Genomic DNA, 22,998 nt, shown 5'->3' with positions numbered 1-22,998 from the left:
ATTACAAGAAGAAATTTGGAAGAGACTCAAACACGTGGAGGTTAAAGAGCATCATGCTAAAAGATGAATGGATCAACCAGGAAATTAGAGAAGAATTAAAAATATTCATGGAAACTAATGAAAATGAAGATACAAGTGTTCAAAATCTTTGCAATACAGCAAAAACAGTCCTAAGAGGGAAATACATCGCAATGCAATTTTCAAAAAATTGGAAAAAACTCAGATACACAAGGTAACCTCACACCCAAAGGAACTGGAGAAAGAACAGCAAATAAAACCTACACCAAGCAGAAGAAGCTAGTTAATAAAGATTTGAGCAGAACTCAATGAAATAGAGACCAGAAGAACTGTAGAACAGATCAACAAAACCAGAAGTTGGTTCTTTTTTTTTTTTTTTTTTTTTTTTTAACAAAACCGGGAGTTGGTTCTTTGAAAGAATTAATACGGTAGATAATCCATTAGCCAGCCTTATTAAAAAGAAAAAAAACTCAAATTGATAAAAATCACGAATGAAAAAGGAGAGATTGGGCACCCCGGGTGGCTCAGCGGTTTAGCACCTGATCCTGGAGACCCAGAATCGAGTCCCATGTCAGGCTCCCTGCATGGAACCTGCTTCTCCTTCTCCCTGTGTCTCTGCCTCTCTCTGTCTCTCATGAATAAATAAAATCTTAAAAAAAAAAAAAGAAAAAGGAGAGATCACAACCAATACCAAGGAAATACAAGTGATTTTAAAAACATATTATGAGCAGCTATATGCCAATAAATTTGGCAATCTAGAAGAGATGGACACATTTCTGGAAAACCACAAACTACCAAAACTGGAACAGGATGAAATAGAGAACCTGAACAGGCCAATAACTAGTGAGGAAACTGAAGCAGTCATCAAAAACCTCCCAAGAAAAAAAAACCAAACAAAAGAAAAAAACCTCCTAAGACAAAAAAGTCAAGGGCCAGATGGCTTCCCAGGGGAAGTCTATCAAATGTTTAAAGAAGAAACAATACCTATTCTACTAAAGCTGTTCTGAAAGAAAGAAAGGGATGGAATACTTCCAAACTCGTTTTATGAGGCTAGCATCACCTTAATTCCAAAACCAGACAAAGACCCCACCAAAAAGGAGAATTATAGACAAATATCCCTGATAAACACAGATGCAAAAATTCTCAACAAGATACTCGCCAATAGGATCCAACAGTACCTTAAGAAGATTATTCACCATGACCAAGTGGGATTTATCCCCGGCATGCAAGGCTGGTTCAACACTCGTAAAGCAACCAACGTGATAGGTCACATCAACGAGAGAAAAAAACCTACAGAATGGGAGGAGATATTTACAAATGACATATCAGATAAAGGGCTAGTATCCAAGATCTATAAAGAGCTTATTATACTCAACAGCAAAGAAACAAACAATCCAATCATAAAATGAGCAAAAGACATGAACAGAAATTTCACAGAGGAAGACAGACATGACCAACAAGCACATGAGAAAATGCTCCGCATCACTTGCCATCAGGGAAATATAATCAAAACCACAATGAAATACACCTTACACCAGTGAGAATGGGGAAAATTAACAAGACAGGAAACAATAAATGTTGGAGAGGATGTGGAGAAAGAGGAACCCTCTTGCACTGTTGGTGGGAATGTGAACTGGTGCAGCCACTCTGGAAAACTGTGTGGAGGTTCCTCAAAGAGTTAAAAATAGAGTTACCCTATGACCCAGTAATTGCACTACGGGGTATTTACCCCAAAGATACAGATGCAGTGAAAAACCGAGACACCTGCACCCCAATGTTTATAGTAGCAATGTTCACAATAGCCAAATTGTGGAAGGGGCCTCCATTCTTCGAAAGATAAATGGATAAATATGTGGTCTATGTACACAATGGACTATTACTCAGCCATTAGAAACGACGAATACCCACTATTTGCTTCAACGTGGTTGGAACTGGAGGGTATTATGCTGAGTGAAGTAAGTCAATTGGAGAAGGACAAACATTATATGGTTTCATTCATTCAGGGAATATAATAAATAGTGAAAGGGATTAAAGGGGAAAGGAGAGAAAATAAGTGGGAAATATCAGTGAGAGAGACAGAACATGAGAGATACCTAACTGGGAAAAGAACAAGGGGTGGTGGAACAAGGGGCAGGGAGATGGGGTGACTGGGTGATGGGCACTGAGGAGGGTACTTGATGGGATGAGCACTGGGTGTTATACTATATGTTGGCAAATCGAACTCCAATAAAAAAAATACACACACACACACACACACACACACACACACACCAACCCAGAATCTTCACCATTAGGAGAAGTGGAAAAAAAAAAAGAATAACACAAATATTTTCTACTTCTCAGTAGAGTTATAGAGGTAAAACTATTCTTCCAACTGTACTGTCAGAGATTGAGGTATTTTCATGATTTCTATAATAATAATACGATCTCATATTGAAATCCATCCCCACACCCACCTCCCCTGCTCCGGTTTTTCAAATGAAAAGAGCAGGTAAACAAAACCCAGTTACTACATTCATTAACACTTTGAACTACATTTTTTTCAATAAGTTGAAATTATTTTCATGTTTATATAATTTTAGATGGAGGAGGCATTTATTTAGTTATGCAACAAAATTTTTGGTAGTTTTAACCAAAATATCTTTGTACAAATTTTATTGTGTATATCTATCACCATAGAATAAAATATTCCCTACTTAGAACAGTATTTTCCCCTACATTAGTGTTAAACACACACACTAGCTGACTGAACTTAATGATGTTATTTGATTGCTTTGAGATAATGCTTAATCTAATATGATAGATGTGTTTATAGCTGAGAATATAAAATAAATGAGAAATTATGTGTTACATATAGCATGCTGTGGCCTCATTCTTTTGCTTGATATTTAATTTTAAAGTTCTATTATTGTAGGCCTATGAGTACTTATAAAAATAACACATTTAAGTGCCTTTCTATTTTGTTCTATCCTTATTTTTAAACCAAGTTAGACTTACAGTTTTGCATCATTTTTTGCACATGCACTTTTTGGAAGTGGAAAGAAAAACTGGAATATAATTGACCTAGATAAATTACTATAGTTGTTTGAAGGCTGAAGCAAAACCAGGCTTATACCATAAGTTTCTGAAGTAGCTATAGCTCAAAATCTAAAATAAAATTGATAGGGATGCCTGGGTGGCTCAGTGGTTGAACATCTGCCTTTGGCTCAGGGCGTGATCTGGGTCCAGGGATCAGGTCCTGCTTCAGGTTCCCTGTGAGGAGCCTGCTTCTTCCTCTGCCTGTGCCTCTGCCTCTCTTTATGTGTCTCATGAATAAATAAATAAAATCTTAAAAAATAAACTTGATAGATGAGATGATTAAGTCTTTATAAAGTTGGATGCTATAATATTTTTGTGTTTTTGAGCACTCAGACTTTAAAGGATGCATCCTTTAAATTATCTTTTTGTTTAATATCAAAATTAGTATTGGAGCATCTGGGTGGCTTAGTCAGTTAAGCATCTGCCTTCAGCTCAGGTCATGATGTTAGAGTCCTGGGATTGAGCCCCTGCTCAGGAGGGAGTCTGCTTCATTTTCTCCCTCTGTGTGCTCTCTCTCAAATAAATAAAATACTTTAAAAACATATCATTGAGGGAGGAGCAAGATGGCGGAAGAGTAGGGTCTCCAAATCACCTGTCTCCACCAAATTACCTAGAAAACCTTCAAATTATCCTGAAAATCTATTAATTCGGCCTGAGATTTAAAGAGAGACCAGCTGGAATGCAACAGTGAGAAGAGTTCGCGCATCTATCCAGGTAGGAAGACGGGGAAAAAGAAATAAAGAAACAAAGGCCTCCAAGGGGGAGGGGCCCCGCGAGGAGCCGGGCTGAGGCCGGGGCGAGTGTCCCCAGGACAGGAGAGCCCCGTCCCGGAGGAGCAGGAGCTGCACCGACCTTCCCGGGGGAAAGGGGCCCGCAGGGAGGTGGAGCAGGACCCAGGAGGGCGGGGATGCCCTCGGGTTCCCTGAGACAGTAACAGAGCAACTGCGCGCCCAGGAGAGTGCGCCGAGCTCCCTAAGGGCTGCAGCGTGCACGGCGGGACCGGCGGGACCCGGAGCAGCTCGGAGGGGCTCGGGCGGCGGCTCCGCGGAGGGGGCTGCGCGGCCCCGGGAGCAGCTCGGAGGGGCTCGGGCAGAGGAAGAGGCTCCGTGCAGAGGGGGCTGCGCGGTTCCAGGAGCAGCTCAGAAGGGCTCGGGCGGCGGCTCCGCGGAGGGGGTTGCGCGGCCCGGGAGCGCGAATCCAACAGCGCAGACCCCGGAGCACAGGGCGCCGGGACACAGCCCAGGATCCGGCCTCCCCCGGGACAGGCAGAGGCCGGGAGGGCCCAGGACAGCAAGGACGCTCCTGCCCCAGCTGAGCAGATCAGCGGCCCCGCCCCGGAGCCTCCAGGCCCTGCAGACGGAGAGCTCTGGAGTTCCTGCCGGAGCTGAATCCAGGTTTCCAGAGCTGGCCCCGCCACTGGGGCTGTTCCTCCTGCGGCCTCACGGGGATAAACAACCCCCACTGAGCCCTGCACCAGGCAGGGGCACAGCAGCTCCCCCAACTGCTAACACCTGAAAACCAGCACAACAGGCCCCTCCCCCAGAACACCAGCAAGACTGACAACTTCCAGGAGAAGCCAAGGGACTTAAAGTACACAGAATCAGAAGATACTCCCCCGTGGTTCTTTTTTTGTTTTGTTTTGCTTGTTGATTTGTTTCCTTCCCCCACCCCCCTTTTTTTCTCCTTTCTTTTTCTTTCTCTTTTTCTTCTTTTTTTTTTTTTCGTTTTTTTTTCTTCCCTTTTTTTTCTCTTTCTCTTTTCTTTCCTTCTTTCTCTCCTCTCTTTTTCTCTTTTTCCCAATACAACTTGCTTTTGGCCACTCTGCACTGAGCAAAATGACTAGAAGGAAAACCTCACCTCAAAAGAAAGAATCAGAAACAGTCCTCTCTCCCACAGAGTTACAAAATCTGGATTACAATTCAATGTCAGAAAGCCAATTCAGAAGCACTATTATACAGCTACTGGTGGCTCTAGAAAAAAGCATAAAGGACTCAAGAGACTTCATGACTGCAGAATTTAGAGCTAATCAGGCAGAAATTAAAAATCAATTGAATGAGATGCAATCCAAACTAGAAGTCCTAACGACGAGGGTTAACGAGGTGGAAGAACGAGTGAGTGACATAGAAGACAAGTTGATAGCAAAGAGGGAAACTGAGGAAAAAAGAGACAAACAATTAAAAGACCATGAAGATAGATTAAGGGAAATAAACGACAGCCTGAGAAAGAAAAACCTACGTTTAATTGGGGTTCCCGAGGGTGCCGAAAGGGCCAGAGGGCCAGAATATGTATTTGAACAAATTCTAGCTGAAAACTTTCCTAATCTGGGAAGAGAAACAGGCATTCAGATCCAGGAAATAGAGAGATCCCCCCCTAAAATCAATAAAAACCGTTCAACACCTTGACCTTTAATAGTGAAGCTTGCAAATTCCAAAGATAAAGAGAAGATCCTTAAAGCAGCAAGAGACAAGAAATCCCTGACTTTTATGGGGAGGAGTATTAGGGTAACAGCAGACCTCTCCACAGAGACCTGGCAGGCCAGAAAGGGCTGGCAGGATATATTCAGGGTCCTAAATGAGAAGAACATGCAACCAAGAATACTTTATCCAGCAAGGCTCTCATTCAAAATGGAAGGAGAGATAAAGAGCTTCCAAGACAGGCAGCAACTAAAAGAATATGTGACCTCCAAACCAGCTCTGCAAGAAATTTTAAGGGGGACTCTTAAAATTCCCCTTTAAGAAGAAGTTCAGTGGAACAGTACACAAAAACAAGGACTGAATAGATATCATGATGACACTAAACTCATATCTCTCAATAGTAACTCTGAATGTGAACGGGCTTAATGACCCCATCAAAAGGCGCAGGGTTTCAGACTGGATAAAAAAGCAGGACCCATCTATTTGCTGTCTACAAGAGACTCATTTTAGACAGAAGGACACCTACAGCCTGAAAATAAAAGGTTGGAGAACCATTTACCATTCGAATGGTCCTCAAAAGAAAGCAGGGGTAGCCATCCTTATATCAGATAAACTAAAATTTACCCCAAAGACTGTAGTGAGAGATGAAGAGGGACACTATATCATACTTAAAGGATCTATTCAACAAGAGGACTTAACAATCCTCAATATATATGCCCCGAATGTGGGAGCTGCCAAATATATAAATCAATTATTAACCAAAGTGAAGAAATACTTAGATAATAATACACTTACACTTGGTGACTTCAATCTAGCTCTTTCTATACTCGATAGGTCTTCTAAGCACAACATCTCCAAAGAAACGAGAGCTTTAAATGATACACTGGACCAGATGGATTTCACAGATATCTACAGAACTTTACATCCAAACTCACTGAATACACATTCTTCTCAAGCGCACATGGAACTTTCTCCAGAATAGACCACATATTGGGTCACAAATCGGGTCTGAACCGATACCAAAAGATTGGGATTGTCCCCTGCATATTCTCAGACCATAATGCCTTGAAATTAGAACTAAATCACAAGAAGTTTGGAAGGACCTCAAACACGTGGAGGTTAAGGACCATCCTGCTAAAAGATAAAAGGGTCAACCAGGAAATTAAGGAAGAATTAAAAAGATTCATGGAAACTAATGAGAATGAAGATACAACCGTTCAAAATCTTTGGGATGCAGCAAAAGCAGTCCTAAGGGGGAAATACATCGCAATACAAGCATCCATTCAAAAACTGGGAAGAACTCAAATACAAAAGCTAACCTTACACATAAAGGAGCTAGAGAAAAAAGAGCAAATAGATCCTACACCCAAGAGAAGAAGGGAGTTAATAAAGATTCGAGCAGAACTCAACGAAATCGAGACCAGAAGAACTGTGGAACAGATCAACAGAACCAGGAGTTGGTTCTTTGAAAGAATTAATAAGATAGATAAACCATTAGCCAGCCTTATTAAAAAGAAGAGAGAGAAGACTCAAATTAATAAAATCATGAATGAGAAAGGAGAGATCACTACAGACACCAAGGAAATACAAACGATTTTAAAAACATATTATGAACAGCTATATGCCAATAAATTAGGCAATCTAGAAGAAATGGACGCATTCCTGGAAAGCCACAAACTACCAAAACTGGAACAGGAAGAAATAGAAAACCTGAACAGGCCAATAACCAGGGAGGAAATTGAAGCAGTCATCAAAAACCTCCCAAGACACAAGAGTCCAGGGCCAGATGGCTTCCCAGGGAAATTTTATCAAACGTTTAAAGAAGAAACCATACCTATTCTCCTAAAGCTGTTTGGAAAGATAGAAAGAGATGGAGTACTTCCAAATTCGTTCTATGAGGCCAGCATCACCTTAATTCCAAAACCAGACAGAGACCCCACCAAAAAGGAGAATTTCAGACCAATATCCCTGATGAACATGGATGCAAAAATTCTCAACAAGATACTGGCCAATAGGATCCAACAGTACATTAAGAAAATTATTCACCATGACCAAGTAGGATTTATCCCTGGGACACAAGGCTGGTTCAACACCCGTAAAACAATCAATGTGATTCATCATATCAGCAAGAAAAAACCAAGAACCATATGATCCTCTCATTGGATGCAGAGAAAGCATTTGACAAAATACAGCATCCATTCCTGATCAAAACTCTTCAGAGTGTAGGGATAGAGGGAACATTCCTCGACATCTTAAAAGCCATCTATGAAAAGCCCACAGCAAATATCATTCTCAATGGGGAAGCATTGGGAGCCTTTCCCCTAAGATCAGGAACAAGACAGGGATGTCCACTCTCACCACTGCTGTTCAACATAGTACTAGAAGTCCTAGCCTCAGCAATCAGACAACAAAAAGACATTAAAGGCATTCAAATTGGCAAAGAAGAAGTCAAACTCTCCCTCTTCGCCGATGACATGATACTCTACATAGAAAACCCAAAAGTCTCCACCCCAAGATTGCTAGAACTCATACAGCAATTCGGTAGCGTGGCAGGATACAAAATCAATGCCCAGAAGTCAGTGGCATTTCTATACACTAACAATGAGACTGAAGAAAGAGAAATTAAGGAGTCAATCCCATTTACAATTGCACCCAAAAGCATAAGATACCTAGGAATAAACCTAACCAAAGATGTAAAGGATCTATACCCTCAAAACTATAGAACACTTCTGAAAGAAATTGAGGAAGACACAAAGAGATGGAAAAATATTCCATGCTCATGGATTGGCAGAATTAATATTGTGAAAATGTCAATGTTACCCAGGGCAATATACACGTTTAATGCAATCCCTATCAAAATACCATGGACTTTCTTCAGAGAGTTAGAACAAATTATTTTAAGATTTGTGTGGAATCAGAAAAGACCCCGAATAGCCAGGGGAATTTTAAAAAAGAAAACCATATCTGGGGGCATCACAATGCCAGATTTCAGGTTGTACTACAAAGCTGTGGTCATCAAGACAGTGTGGTACTGGCACAAAAACAGACACATAGATCAGTGGAACAGAATAGAGAATCCAGAAGGGGACCCTGAACTTTATGGGCAACTAATATTCGATAAAGGAGGAAAGACTATCCATTGGAAGAAATACAGTCTCTTCAATAAATGGTGCTGGGAAAATTGGACATCCACATGCAGAAGAATGAAACTAGACCACTCTCTTTCACCATACACAAAGATAAACTCAAAATGGATGAAAGATCTAAATGTGAGACAAGATTCCATCAAAATCCTAGAGAAGAGGGATCCCTGGGTGGCACAGCGGTTTGGCGCCTGCCTTTGGCCCAGGGTGCGATCCTGGAGACCCAGGATCGAATCCCACGTCAGGCTCCCGGTGCATTGAGCCTGCTTCTCCCTCTGCCTGTGTCTCTGCCTCTCTCTCCCTCTCTCTGTATGACTATCATAAATAAATTAAAAAAAAAAATCCTAGAGAAGAACACAGGCAACACCCTTTTTGAACTCGGCCATAGTAACTTCTTGCAAGATACATCCACGAAGGCAAAAGAAACAAAAGCAAAAATGAACTATTGGGACTTCATCAAGATAAGAAGCTTTTGCACAGCAAAGGATACAGTCAACAAAACTCAAAGACAACCTACAGAATGGGAGAAGATATTTGCAAATGACATATCAGATAAAGGGCTAGTTTCCAAGATCTATAAAGAACTTATTAAACTCAACACCAAAGAAACAAACAATCCAATCATGAAATGGGCAAAAGACATGAACAGAAATCTCACAGAGGAAGACATAGACATGGCCAACATGCATATGAGAAAATGCTCCGCATCACTTGCCATCAGGGAAATACAAATCAAAACCACAATGAGATACCACCTCACACCAGTGAGAATGGGGCAAATTAACAAGGCAGGAAACAACAAATGTTGGAGAGGATGTGGAGAAAAGGGAACCCTCATACACTGTTGGTGGGAATGTGAACTGGTGCAGCCACTCTGGAAAACTGTGTGGAGGTTCCTCAAACAGTTAAAAATATACCTGCTCTACGACCCAGCAATTGCACTGTTGGGGATTTACCCCAAAGATACAAATGCAATGAAACGCCGGGACACCTGCACCCCGATGTTTATAGCAGCAATGGCCACGATAGCCAAACTGTGGAAGGAGCCTCGGTGTCCAACGAAAGATGAATGGATAAAGAAGATGTGGTTTATGTATACAATGGAATATTACTCAGCTATTAGAAATGACAAATACCCACCATTTGCTTCCACGTGGATGGAACTGGAGGGTATTATGCTGAGTGAAGTAAGTCAGTCGGAGAAGGACAAACATTATATGTTCTCATTCATTTGGGGAATATAAATAGTAGTGAAAGGGAATATAAGGGAAGGGAGAAGAAATGTGTGGGAAATATCAGAAAGGGAGACAGAACGTAAAGACTGCTAACTCTGGGAAACGAACTAGGGGTGGTAGAAGGGGAGGAGGGCGGGGGGTGGGAGTGAATGGGTGACGGGCACTGGGGGTTATTCTGTATGTTAGTAAATTGAACACCAATAAAAAATAAATTAAAAAAATAAAATAAAAATAAAAACATATCATTAGTAGTCATTTCAAAGTGATGGATTTTTTCCAGCTTTGCAAATCTGATATATATATATATATATAAATATATATATATATATATTTATATATATATATTTTTTTTGGTCTGTGGTTTAATGTTTCGTTGCAGAACAAAATGGGAGATGTTGAAGCAGTCAAGAAGATCTTTACTGAAAACTGTGTTCAGTGCCACACAGTAGAAAAAGGTGGAAAACATAAGACAGGTCCAAGTCTCTGGGACCTTTTTGGAAGAAAACAGGACAAGCACCAGGATATTCTTTTTCTGATGCTAACAAAAACAAAGGTAAAACCTAGGCAGTTGTGGGAAAGAACTAGAAACTTTGTAGCAAAGAGCAAAAGCACATGATTTGATATTTTAATAACTTTCTAGTTTACATTAAAAATGAAATTCTCATGTTTGTATACTGAGATATTGATTTATATAATAAAATCTATGTGTAAATAACTGGTCTCTTTTTGATCAGAGGAATTAGCAATTCTCTGTGGCATAGGTTTTTACCTATATAAGGTATGTCATTTTGTGCAATACACTTATGTTGAAAAAGCATGAGCTAAATTAAAAAGTTCAAATCATATTTTAATGGCATAATGGTAGTTTTCTATTTGTAGTAGTGATTCTTAGCAGAGTAGGGGGATTCTTTTTAAGATTTTATATATTCATTAGAGACACAAAGAGAGAGGCAGAGAGACATAGGCAGAGAGAGAAGCAGGCTCCTTGCAGAGAACCCAATGGGGACTCGATCGCAGGTGCCCCGGGATCACACCCTGAGCCGAAGGCAGATGCCTGAGCCACCCAGGTATCCCAGAGTAGGGGAATGTTATGTAAATAGTTTGAAAACATATATTCAATGATTTCTTTGTTTGTGGAAGGTAGATAGATGGCAGTTAAAATGAGAAAGCATTTTAGGGTTGAAAATAAAAATGGTTGGAAAAAACTATAATATCTTTGCAAAGAAAATTTTTTTAAGACTTTATTTATTTATTTGTGAGAGAGACAGAGAGAGAGAGGCAGAGACAGAAACAGGCTCCATACAGGAAGCCTGATGTGGGACTTGATCCGGGACTCCAGGATCACGCCCTGAGCCAAAGGCAGATGCTTAACCACTGAGCCACCCAGGCATCCCTTTACAAAGAAATTACTCCTGGGTATACATATACATACATACATACATATCATTAGCACTCACCTCAAAAATAGGTTACAACTCTAAATAGATTGCAATTCTATTTTGAACTGTTTTTGGAGGCCCAGCATTTCCTACTGTTCTGAATTTCAGATCGATCACTACAATACTACTATTTGGAAAGGTTTTTGTTTTGTTTTTGTTTCTTTTTATTCTTTTTATTGAGGTGAAGTTCACACATTAGCCATGTTACAGTGTATGAGTCAGTAACATTTAATGTGTTCACAGTATTGTATAATCAACACCTTTCTGTAGTTTCAAAACTTTGTCATTACTCCAGAACAACCTCCGTACCCATTAAATAATCACTCCCCATTTCCTCCTCCCCTTAACTCCTTGCAACATCTAATCAGCTTCCTATTTGTGTGGATTTGTCTATTCTGCATATTTCGTAAAAAGGAATAATAAAATATGAGCTTTTGTGTGTGACTTCTTTCACTTAGCATGTTTTCAAGGTTCATTGAAGTTGTAGTATGTATCAGTACTTCATTCCTTTTTATGGCTAATCATTCAGTTGAATGTATATACAACAATTTGTTTATCCATTTATCAGTTGATGAACATTTGGATTGTTTCCACCTTTCGCCTACTGTGAATAGTGCTGCTCTGAATATTTGGGAATAAGCATTTGAATCCCTGTTTTCAGGTCTTGTGGGTATATATATATATTTTTTTTCTATATATCTATATAATACATATATATTTAGATATAGATATCTCTGTATCTCTCTCTATATATATTGGGTCATTTGTTAAATCTACATATAACTTTTTGAGGAAAGCCAAATTGTTTTCTACAGTAGTTGTACCATTTTACATTCCCATCAGTCATGTAGGATTCCTATTTCTCTGTATCCTCTGCAAAGCTTGTTGTTTTCTTTTTCTTTTTAAAATTACTATCCTAGTGGGTGTGATCTTAGCTGTTTGGAATTCCTTTCTATATGCTGCTTGATTCATGCATCATTGAATAAAGTCAGTTTAATGATCCTTAACGATCACTTAAGGATCCAAACGATCCTTAAATTCACTTTGTTGAGATTTTTTTATTTAACAACTTGTTGACCATTTGTATATTTGGAAAAATGTCTATTCCTGTCCTCTGCCTATTTTTTATTTGAATTGTTGGTCTTCTTTATTGTTGAGTTTAAGAGTTCTTTATGTATTCTGGACACTACACCCTCATCAAATATGTGATTTTCAAATATTTTCTCTTATCTGTAGTTAGTCTTCATTTGCTTGATAATGTACTTTGATGCACAGAAGTTTTTAATTTGTATAAAGTCTATATTTTTGTTGATTTTGGGGGGGGAGTATCAAATCTAAGAATCCATCATCAAATCTGAGGTCATAAAAATTTACTCCTATGTTTTCTTCAAATAGTGTTATAGTTTTGGCTCTTATATTTAGGCTTTTGACCCATTTTCACTTAATTTTTTATAGAGAGGGAATAGTCCTACTTCATTCTTTTGCCTATGGTTATCCATCACTTCTTGGCCTTTTGGCTAAGATCAAGTGCATGTGGTTATCCAGTTATCCCAGGCCCATTTCTTGAAAAAACCATTCTTTCCCAGTTGAATGGTCCTAATACCCTTCTTGAAATTCATTTGGATATTTGTTAGGGTTTACTTCTGGATATTCAGTTCTATTCTATTGGTCTGTATATCTATCCTTATAACAGTACCCACTATTTTTATTACTGTAGTTTTGTAATAAGTTTTGAAATTAGGAGGTATGAGCCCTTCATCTGTTTTTCTTTTTCAGTATTGTTTTGGCTATTCAGGGCCCTTTGCAATTCTGTAAATTTGGGAATAACCTTTCCCATTTCTGCAAAAACGTCTTTGGAATTTTGATAGAGATTGCATTGTATCTATAGATTGGGTTTGGGAAGTATTGCCATTTTAGCAACATGAATGTTCCAATCTATGAACATAGGATGCTTTTCCATTTATTTAGGTCTCCTTTCATTTCTTTGAGCAATGCTTTGTAATTTTCAGGGTACAAGTCTTTCACTTCCTTGGTTAAATTTTGCCTAAGTATTTTATTCTTTTATATACAATTATAAATAGAAGTGTTTCAAATTGCTTATTGCTTGTATATAGCATAACTGATTTTTGTATGTTGATCTTATGCCCTGAAGCTTTGTTGTATTAATTTATTAGTTCTGGTAGATTCTTTGTGTAGATCCTTGGGGATATTCTATATGTAGAATAATATAATCTGTGAATAGATACAGTTTTACTTCTTCCTTTCCAGGTGGATGGCTTTTACTTCTCCCCCCCCCCCCCCCCCATTGCTCTGGCTAGGACTTTTAATGGAATTCTGAGTAGAATTGGTGAAAATGAGCATCTTTGTCTTGTTCCTGATCTTAGAGGAAAAGTTTTCAGCTTTTCACCTTGGGTATTAGTAGCTGGGGGTTTCCAAACATTCCTGTTTTCTTGTTAAGTGACTTACCTTTTATTCTTAGTTTAGTGAGTGTTTATATCAGGAAAGGGTGTTGGAATTTGTCAAATTTTTTCCTGCATCTTTTGAAATAATCATGTATTCTTTTTCATTTTGCTCTATTAATATGTTAAGTTGATTGATTTTCTTATGTTGAACCATCCTTCTATTCCTGGGATAAGTCTCATTTGGTCATAGTATGTAATTCTTTTCATGTGACTTGGATTTAGTTTGCTAGTATTTTGTTGAGGATGTTTCCATTTATAGTGATAAGAGATATTGGTTTGTAGTTCTCTTGTGGTGTCTTTGTCTGGTTTTGGTGTCTGGAGAATTAGATTATTATTATTATTGCAGCTTCATACGTGATTTGAATTTGGTATTTTAAAAAGTTTCTTAGTGAGTTTTATAATGCTGTATAGTGCTTATTTAAATGAGCTTTGTGGAGTATATTGTAAGAGAAGGCTTTTAATGAAGGGCTTTGGCATTTTGTGCATAATTTTTTTAGTGCAAATGTAGCTTGCATTTTGTCAGAAGAGGGATTCTGCTTATTTTAATATTTAATATTAATATTTTAATAATAATTTAATATTTCTAGGAAGGTAGTGTTTTGGGTTGCTCTCAGCCTATCCATAGTGATGTTATTGACTAGAAATGTCTGGAGACACTCCCCTGGGCCTATACTACTTGTAGTAAGCCACCACAGACATTTCCCCAACCAAAACTAGTGTTGTGGCTGGACCAGACCTTGTGGTTCTTATTATGATTGCAAGACATACCTCAGCAGCAACTGTCAGGGAACTTTGAAAGACATGATTTATTACTCACAAGTCCTGGATGTTACATGGTATGCCTGTGACCACACAGTGTGGTTGAGAGGAAAGAGAGAGAGTGAGAGTGAGCTAGTGAGCAGGCCTAGTGTTTTACTTTTATTGGAGTCAAGGGTGGGGTGCTTAAGATTTCACAGGTTCATTCTTTAATGGTGAATTTAAAACATAATTAAATTATGTTTTAAATATTTAAATTCCCATAATTAATGCGAATTAAAGCATGGGAAGGGAAAAACAAACAGTTCTCAAATGTAGTTATCTAGGTCTACCAGAGCATTCTTAAAAAGGGAGGCGGGGAACTTCATGAGTGAGGAAACCTGGCTCTATCTACTCACGTAACTGGCAGTGTGTTTATTCAGACTGGATGTGTTTGAAGTAGATGCCTTGGCAAACAAAAGCTTAATGTCAGACATTTATATTATAGTTGAAAAAGCTAATTGTCAGATGCCCATTCTACAGATAGGTAAGATATAGTGAAATTCTTGTCGTCTAGAATATTGGGGAAAGGGAAATGTATATAGTCAAATGATTTGGTTAAAACAAAATTAGCACATGTAGAATTTTCACAAATTTTTGTGTGAAAATAAGACACTTTTTGTCTTTCTGAAATGTTGAGAGCAAACAGTTTGGCAGGATGAAGAGCTAGTAAAGCCCTTGGTCCCTAGACTTCTCTTGGGTTTCCAAGCAAACCAAGATGGAATGGGGTGGGGAATATATGGTAAGCATTTGATAACTGTATTAGTTTCCTAGGGCTGCTGTTATAAAATATCATAAATTCAGTGGCTTAAAATAACAGAAGTTATGGTTTTACAGTTCTGGAGGATAGAAGTGGAAAATCAAGGTATTGGCAGGACTGCGTTCTCATTTCTTGTTTCTTCCTAGTTTCTGGTAGTTTGTCAGTTATCTTGGTGTTTTGGGCCTTCAGCTGCATAACTCCAATCTCTGTCATTTCATCATCCCTGTCTCTGTCTTCACATGACTGTCTTATAAAGGGACCAATCATATTAGATTGGGAGCCCATCCTACTACAGTGAGACCTCATTTCAACTTAACTAATCACATCTGCAATGGCCCTATTTCCACACAGAGACACATTCTGAGGTACTAGGAGTTAGGACTTCAATGTATCTTAATTGAGAGAACATCCCTAATAAAGAACTATATATATATATATATATATATATATATATATATATATATATATAATACATAGATAATCAATAAAATGCTTATATTAAAATAAAATAGAATAAAATTTAATCCTTGGTAAAGCATGCTTTAAAATCTTTTTAAACCTCAATGTCATTGTTATGAACACAATATAATTCTGTTTAGTATGTGCAAAAATCCTGTTAATAGATATTCTATAGTAAAGAATTTGTCTGGTCTTTGTCCTAGGTTTCTAGGAGGGAATCTCTAAAACCTTAGAATTTCCCAAGTGATAAGAATGTTTCTTTTATTTTAAGTTTGGGCCCTGGGACCACCACCTGAGTTTATGCTTGTGAGATGACTTATGGTAGGCTCCCAGATAGTTTCAGGATGGAGGTGGCCAACGTTGAAAGGCCAACTATGTAATTAGAGAGTTGGAGCTTTGGGCTATGTGACATATCAGTCCAACCTTAGGGTTAGGGGATAGGAGCTGGAGAATGAGTTCCATCACATGGCTCATGATTCAATAGGCAGTCTTATGTAATAAAACACCAATAAAAACTCTAGCCATGTTAATTGGAAACTCTGGTTAAGCTTCCTGGTTGGTGAGCACAAGGTGTACTAGAAGATTCTCTAGGGACAGGATCCAGAAGCTCTGTGTTTGGGACTTTCCCAGACTTTATCATATGGATCTCTTTATCTTGCTGGTCCTGATTTGTATCCTTCATATTAAAACTGTAAGGATAGTGCTTTCCTGAGTTCTTTAAATTGTTTTAGCAAATTATCAGACTTGAGGGGGTCCTGGGAACCCTCAAATTTATAGCCAGTTGGTTAGAATTTGAGGTGGTCTAGGACCCCAAACTTGTAGCTGGTGTCTGAAATGAGGCAGAATTACTGGGGTCTGTGGAATCTGTTCAAATTCAGGAAGTTAGTGTCAGATTCTAATTGCATGTATTGCAATAGGATTTCTAGTTGATAGACTATTGAATAAATCAACCTGAAACTTGGATTTATTATTTGAATTTATATGGTTCTTTAGTTTTTAAAGTAATATTTTTCTATAGTGTCATTTTATTATTTATTGACACATTACAAGAGCAGTTAGCTTTTGAGTTCTAACTTGTAGACTATTTATAACCTGATATTTGTTTCTCTAACTGCTAATATTTAGAGGATTTTATTGTTGACATCATTGGAAATAATATTAAAACTGATTACAAATCTTTTATTGTAGGTTGTTGTCAAATATTAAAAGCTGTATAGAAGGCTTGGCTTTAACATTATTCAAGAATTAGTAATAAAATTTCCTTAAGTCAGATAATTTAAGTAATCTTTGTGACTGGTGTGGGGATATAATATTACTATTTGTTTTACTGATTACATAATAATAAGTAGCAGAATGAAATTGAATCCCTATATACATCACTCATAAAAATTAACTTGAAATGAATTAGAGACCTAATTAAATTAAATATAAGACTTGAAACTCTAAGACTTCTAGAAGAAAACATAGGGAAAAAGTTCCTTGACATTGGTCTTTGTAATAATCTGGACATTGACACCAAAAGCACAAGCAACAAGAACAACAGGCATTAAGTGGGATTACATCAAACTAAAAAGCTTCTGCACAGCAAAATAAATAGTCAACAAAATGAAAAAGCAACCTATGGAATGGGAGAAAATATTTGCAAATTTTGTATCTGGTAAAGGGTTGATATTCAACATATATAAAGAATGGATGTAACACAATAGCAAAAAAACCCAAAACAACAAAACAATTAAAAAATAGGCAGAAGAACTGAATACTTTCCCACAGAAGACTTATAATTGGACAACAGGTACATAAAAAAAGTGTTCAACATCACTAATTGTCAGGGAAATGCAAATGAAACCACAGTGAGATATCACCTGATGCCTATTAGATTGCTATCAACAGAAAGACAAGAAATTGTCTTGTGTCTTGTGTCAAGTGTTGGCAAAGCTGTAGAGAAAAAGAAACACTTATGAACTGGTGGTAGAAATGCAAATTGGTGCAGCTACCATGGAGAACAATGTGGAGATTCATTAAAAATTAAAAGTAACTGTCATGCAGTCTAGTAATCTCATCTCTGGGTATGTATCCAAAGGAAATAAAAACAGGATCTGGGAGAGATATCTACATCCTATGTTCATTACAGCATTATTTGCAATAGCCAAGCTATGGAAACAACCTATGTGTTTGTCAACAGATGAGTGGAGAAAGATGTGGTAAATGTATATATGATAGAATGTTCAACTCTGAGAAAGAAGGAAGTTTAGCCATTTGCAAAAATTTGGATGAACCTTGAATGCATTTATGCTGAGTGAAGTAAGTTGGAGAAAAAAATATAATGTCACTTACATGTAGAATCTTAAAAAGTCAAATTCAGGAAGTTTTAGGAAGCTGGCAGAGTGAGAGGATCCTGAGCTCACCTCATCCTATGGACACACTGAGATAATATAGTGAGATCTCTGCAACTAACTCTGAAAACTGGCAGAAGGGACCTTCCACAGCCAATCACAAAAAGAAGTTCACATCAAAAAGAGTAGAAGGGGTGGGAACACAATTTGGAATCAAACCCCCAACACACAATAGGAGGGACATCATAAGCACAGAGAACCAAGAAAATCAGAATCCACACCAGGCACAGGGGGCTTGAACTGGAATAGAAATCCCCATAACATCTGGCTTGAAAATCAATGGGGCTTAACATCAGGAACTTCAACTTCAACAAAAAGGTATAGAATATAAAAGAACCAGTCAGAGGTGAAGAATTCAATAATTGAAATAAAAAATATGCTAGAGGAAATCAAGATTAGAGGAGGAAGAGGAACTACCAGTGATATGGAAGACAAGGTAATGGAAAGCCATCAAGCTGAACAACAAAAAAATAAAAGAAAAATAAAAGATGAGAACAGGTTAAGGGACCTCTACAACATTACCAAGCATTTTTTATTATGGGGATCCCAGAAGGAGGAGAGAGAAAGGGGGCAGGAAACTTATTTGAAGAGATAATAGCTGAAAACTTCCCTAATTTGGGGAAGGAAACAGACATCCAGATCCAAGAAGCACAGAGACCCCTCCCTAACAAGATGAACCCAAGGAGTCTACACCAAAACACATAATTAAAATGGCAAAAAGTACTGATAAAGAGAATTTTAAAACAGAAAAAAAGAAATGAAAACAGTTACATGTAAGGGAAACCCGATAAGACTATCAGCTGATTTTTCAGCAGAAACTTTGCAGGCCAGAAGGGAGTGAAATGTATTCAAAGAGTTGAGGGAAAAAACTTTATAACCAGAAATATTCTGCCCAGAAAGGTTATCATTCAGAACAGAAGGAGAGATAGAATTTCCCAAGCAAAAATTAAAGCAGTTCATCATCACTAAACGGGTCTTATAAGAGATATTAAAGGAAATTCTTTAACTGAGAAGGAAAGGCCATAATTCAAAGTAAGAAAATTATGAAAGGAAAAAAAATTTCACAGGTAAAAGGAAATATAGTTTATGTAGTAGATTAATCACTTTTAAAGCCAATATGGCTTGGGACACCTGGGTGGCTCAGCGGTTGAGCATCTGCCTTCAGCTCAGGATGTGATTCCAGGATCCGGGATTGAGTTCCACATTGGGCTCCCTATGAAGAGCCTGCTTCTCCCTCTACCTATGTCTCTGCCTTTCTTTCTCTGTGTCTCTCATGAATAAATACATATTAAAAAAAATAAAGCCAGTATAGCAGTTAAAGCTCAAAAGTAGTAAACTCAGTTAAATCTACAAAAACTAGTGAAGGGATGCACAAAATAGAAAGATAAAATATGGTATCATGTATATAAAACATGGAGGGGGGAGTAAAAATGTACTGTTTTTAGAATGTGTTTAGGACCATCAACTCAATATAGATTGCTATACATATAAGCTGTGATGTATAACTCTAATGGTAACCACAAATTGAAAACTTGTAATAATAAATAATAAAAAATAATTTAAAAATAAATAATAAAGAGAAAGGAATCTAAGGACTCTAAGTGTAAAAATAATAATAAATAATACTACATAATAAAGAGAAAGGAATCTAAGTGTAACACCAAAGAAAGCCATCAAACTGTAAGGGAAGAGAGCAAGAGAAGGAAAGAATAGAGAAGACCTATAAAAACACCCCAGAAAACAATTAACAAAATGGTAATAAGTATATATAACTTATCCTTAATTACTTTAAATATAAATGGACTAAATGTTCCAATCAAAAGGATAGGGTGACTGAATGAGTAAAAGGAATAAAGACCCATTTATATGTTACCTACAAGAGATTCACTTCAGATGTAAGGACACACATAGACTGAAAGTGGAGGGATGGAAAAGATATTCTGTGCAGATGGAAATCAAAAGGTAGAAGGCTTCTTTTAAAAACGGAATGTCTAAAAAAAATGGAATGTCTGTGTTTTCTTCTTCAATCATGGCTCCCTTGACCCTCCAGAGTGTCAATTTGAACTTAGGGAGACTTTCACAGCCAGCTTATATACACTCTCCTCTTTTTGGGCCAGAGGACTATGACTTGCTACTTAGGATATGTCACCTACTTTGGAGAACTTGTTTTCTTTTGAGATCATTAGTGATAGGTGTCCTCTTACTCTGGTCCAGGCTTTATGATTTTGGCAGTGTTCTAATTATATCAAGTTTGGAGTATAGGTGCTCCCTGAATATTTTATCAAAAATGGAGTTAGCATTTCTGTTTCTCTGTGTCCGTATTCTTTTTGACTGGTTTTAGAAAAGAAAAAAAGAAAGAGACAACCGTTCTCTCATTGTAAAACTGGATTCCTGAAATCATAGACTTTTGACAGAAATTTGGACAGAGGCAACATCCTATGATTGGAAGAAAAAATAAGAAATTCTTGACTTTAAGTCATCTTGTCTCCTAGGACAAATTCTCTGTTTGGATCATTTACTCATCTGCAATGTGAGGGGTTAGATTAATTTCTAAGATCTCTTCTAGAAGGAACTCTGTGATTCTAGGAGGGTGGGGGTACGGCTTTGGTTGGCAGTTTATTGGTGTACCTTGGATCATGCTGAACAGCATGTGAGTATTAGATTTCTATAGGGAACCTGGAGAGTAGAGCACCAAAGACTAATTTTAGAATTTTCTTGTAGGTCAGAAACTGTAAGTATTCCCAGTTATGGTGGCCTTCCTATTGAATCTAAGAGTAATCTTTTGTTCACATATGTGGGTCACATCAGAAAGTAAGCCTTACAAATATAACTACACAAACTTAAAACTTACTTTCACCTTTATAGGTATTATCTGGGGAGAGGAAACTCTGATGGAATATTTGGAGAACCCAAAGAAATATATCCCTGGAACTAAAATGGTCTTTGCTGGTCTTAGAAAGAAGAGTGGGAGAAAAAAGCTTATTCAATATTTGAAACAGGCAACATCTTGCAACTTAGAAAATATTAGTTATAAGCCAAAATTTTCCAATATCAAATATTGCATGTTTAAGTAAGTCATATTTGATCTTTTTTGATCAGCCTGTAGTAAGTTTAACATTTAAAAAAAAGGTTTAAATTTTTGATTGTGTGTAATCTACTAATCAGATGCCTTTCTGAGTTTGGACTGACTTTTGTCTGCTCAATAAGGTCAGCATGGAGGAGGAGAGGAAAGAGAACTAAAATCGATTGTGCTTCAGTAGTCCCTACAGGCACAAAATATTTTATAAGCCTAGAAGCTGCTATTGATGATGAAAATAAATTCCACATACTTATTTCTCTGTAACTGAAATGTAAATATGGCAGAACTTAGCTTTAGTTTTCAGTAAGCTATGTTTGGTTATACATTTGCCTTTATTATAACTTTATTGTATTTATTGTTATAGCTTTATTATAAGTAACTTTAAGAAAAAAATAAAGTCAATAATTGATCTTATCTTAGGAATATTATTGGAACAAAAGGTAATTTTTTGACCATGAGTGATATAAAATAAAACCTAGAGAGAAGGAGAAAAGTATGTTCTACATTAATAAGCATTTATGTCACATAACATATAGCATTTTTACATTAATCCTTTTATGGTACCTTTCTAATCCAGAGTAATGGAAGGCTGGACTGCACGGAGAGGTACCATGTACCCTGAGAAAGAGGAAGAAGAAAAAAATAACCCTTACCATTAATTGGAAAGACCTCCTACCTCACAGTAAGTAGCTATGAGGCATGGCATAGCAAGTCCACCACAGGGCCTGTGTGGAAGAGAATAGTGGTTCTGTGTGGTGTGAGGTGGCCCCTGAAATAGCTATGCAGTCCTACAAGCACTCCATTACCCAAGTGTATGGCCTAGTGCAAGAAAGAGAAGGTCTTTCCTTACCAAAGAGTTGGGTAATGGACTGGTCAGGAGTCATTATGGGTGAGAATAGGATATCCATTATCTAATTTCCACTTCACAACAACACCCCATAAGGTACATTTTTACCTTCTCATTGAGACTTGTGCCAGAACCAGCATTTGGATCTTCTGCCTCAATTCCTGGTGACGTTTTACCATATACTAGGGATAATATGTTAGTTAACTTATGCTACTACTTAGAAGTCACCCTAACCCCAAATTTTCAAAGTGAAGGGAATATTGAAAAAGCTGTGATTTTCAGAAGGTTTTATTAAGTCCACTCAGGGCTTAGACTTAATTTTAATGCTTCTGGCAAGTGGGAGCTCAGTGCCACTACTGAATAGAAGAGTGTGTCCCTGGGGACCAAGGTACACTTGACCAAGTTGAGCTTATTATTCTCTCCTTGGAGAAATTCTTTGATGAGGACCGAGACATCTGTAGGGACTCCAAGAGTGTGTTAGGGATGTTACCAGTCTCAGAGCTGAGTTGGGTTTGCAAGGATATAGAATTTGGTAACATACCTCATATTTTAATTTACATGGGACAGAGAACTCTGTAAGAAAGAACTTGAACTTAATTCATATTTGTAATTATAGGTCATTTTTATACAACTCTGACAGATAGGTTTGGTGGCTTTGACAAAAAGCCACATTGCAGGGAAGAGCAAGAAGGAAGCTCTTGTGTTTGGAGTTTAAATACTTTTTGCCCTAGGAGAAGCAGGAAGAAGATAATGTGAGGAGAACTGAGATGGTAAAGGTCAGTTGGGTGGAAATAAAGAAGTATTAAGTAGATTTTTTGCATTTAAAAAATCAAACAATGATAAGATGTTGAGTGTTGCTTTACATTTGTGTTTATC

At 37.7% G+C, this 22,998-nt stretch overlaps 1 long non-coding RNA gene across 1 annotated transcript in view; it reads left to right on the top strand.

Annotated features, from left to right (window-relative positions):
- Window positions 1-22,998, top strand: part of LOC100688700 — a 32,318-nt gene that overhangs the window by 5,813 nt on the left and 3,507 nt on the right. The window contains exon 2 of the long non-coding RNA XR_005384784.1: window positions 21,853-21,957. This is a non-coding gene — a long non-coding RNA (uncharacterized LOC100688700). The remainder of the gene's footprint in view (window positions 1-21,852; window positions 21,958-22,998) is intronic.

This window comes from Canis lupus, chromosome 36, assembly GCF_011100685.1.
Source record: "Canis lupus familiaris isolate Mischka breed German Shepherd chromosome 36, alternate assembly UU_Cfam_GSD_1.0, whole genome shotgun sequence".
Lineage (NCBI taxonomy): Eukaryota > Metazoa > Chordata > Mammalia > Carnivora > Canidae > Canis > Canis lupus.
This window is presented reverse-complemented; position numbering and strand designations above follow the sequence as displayed.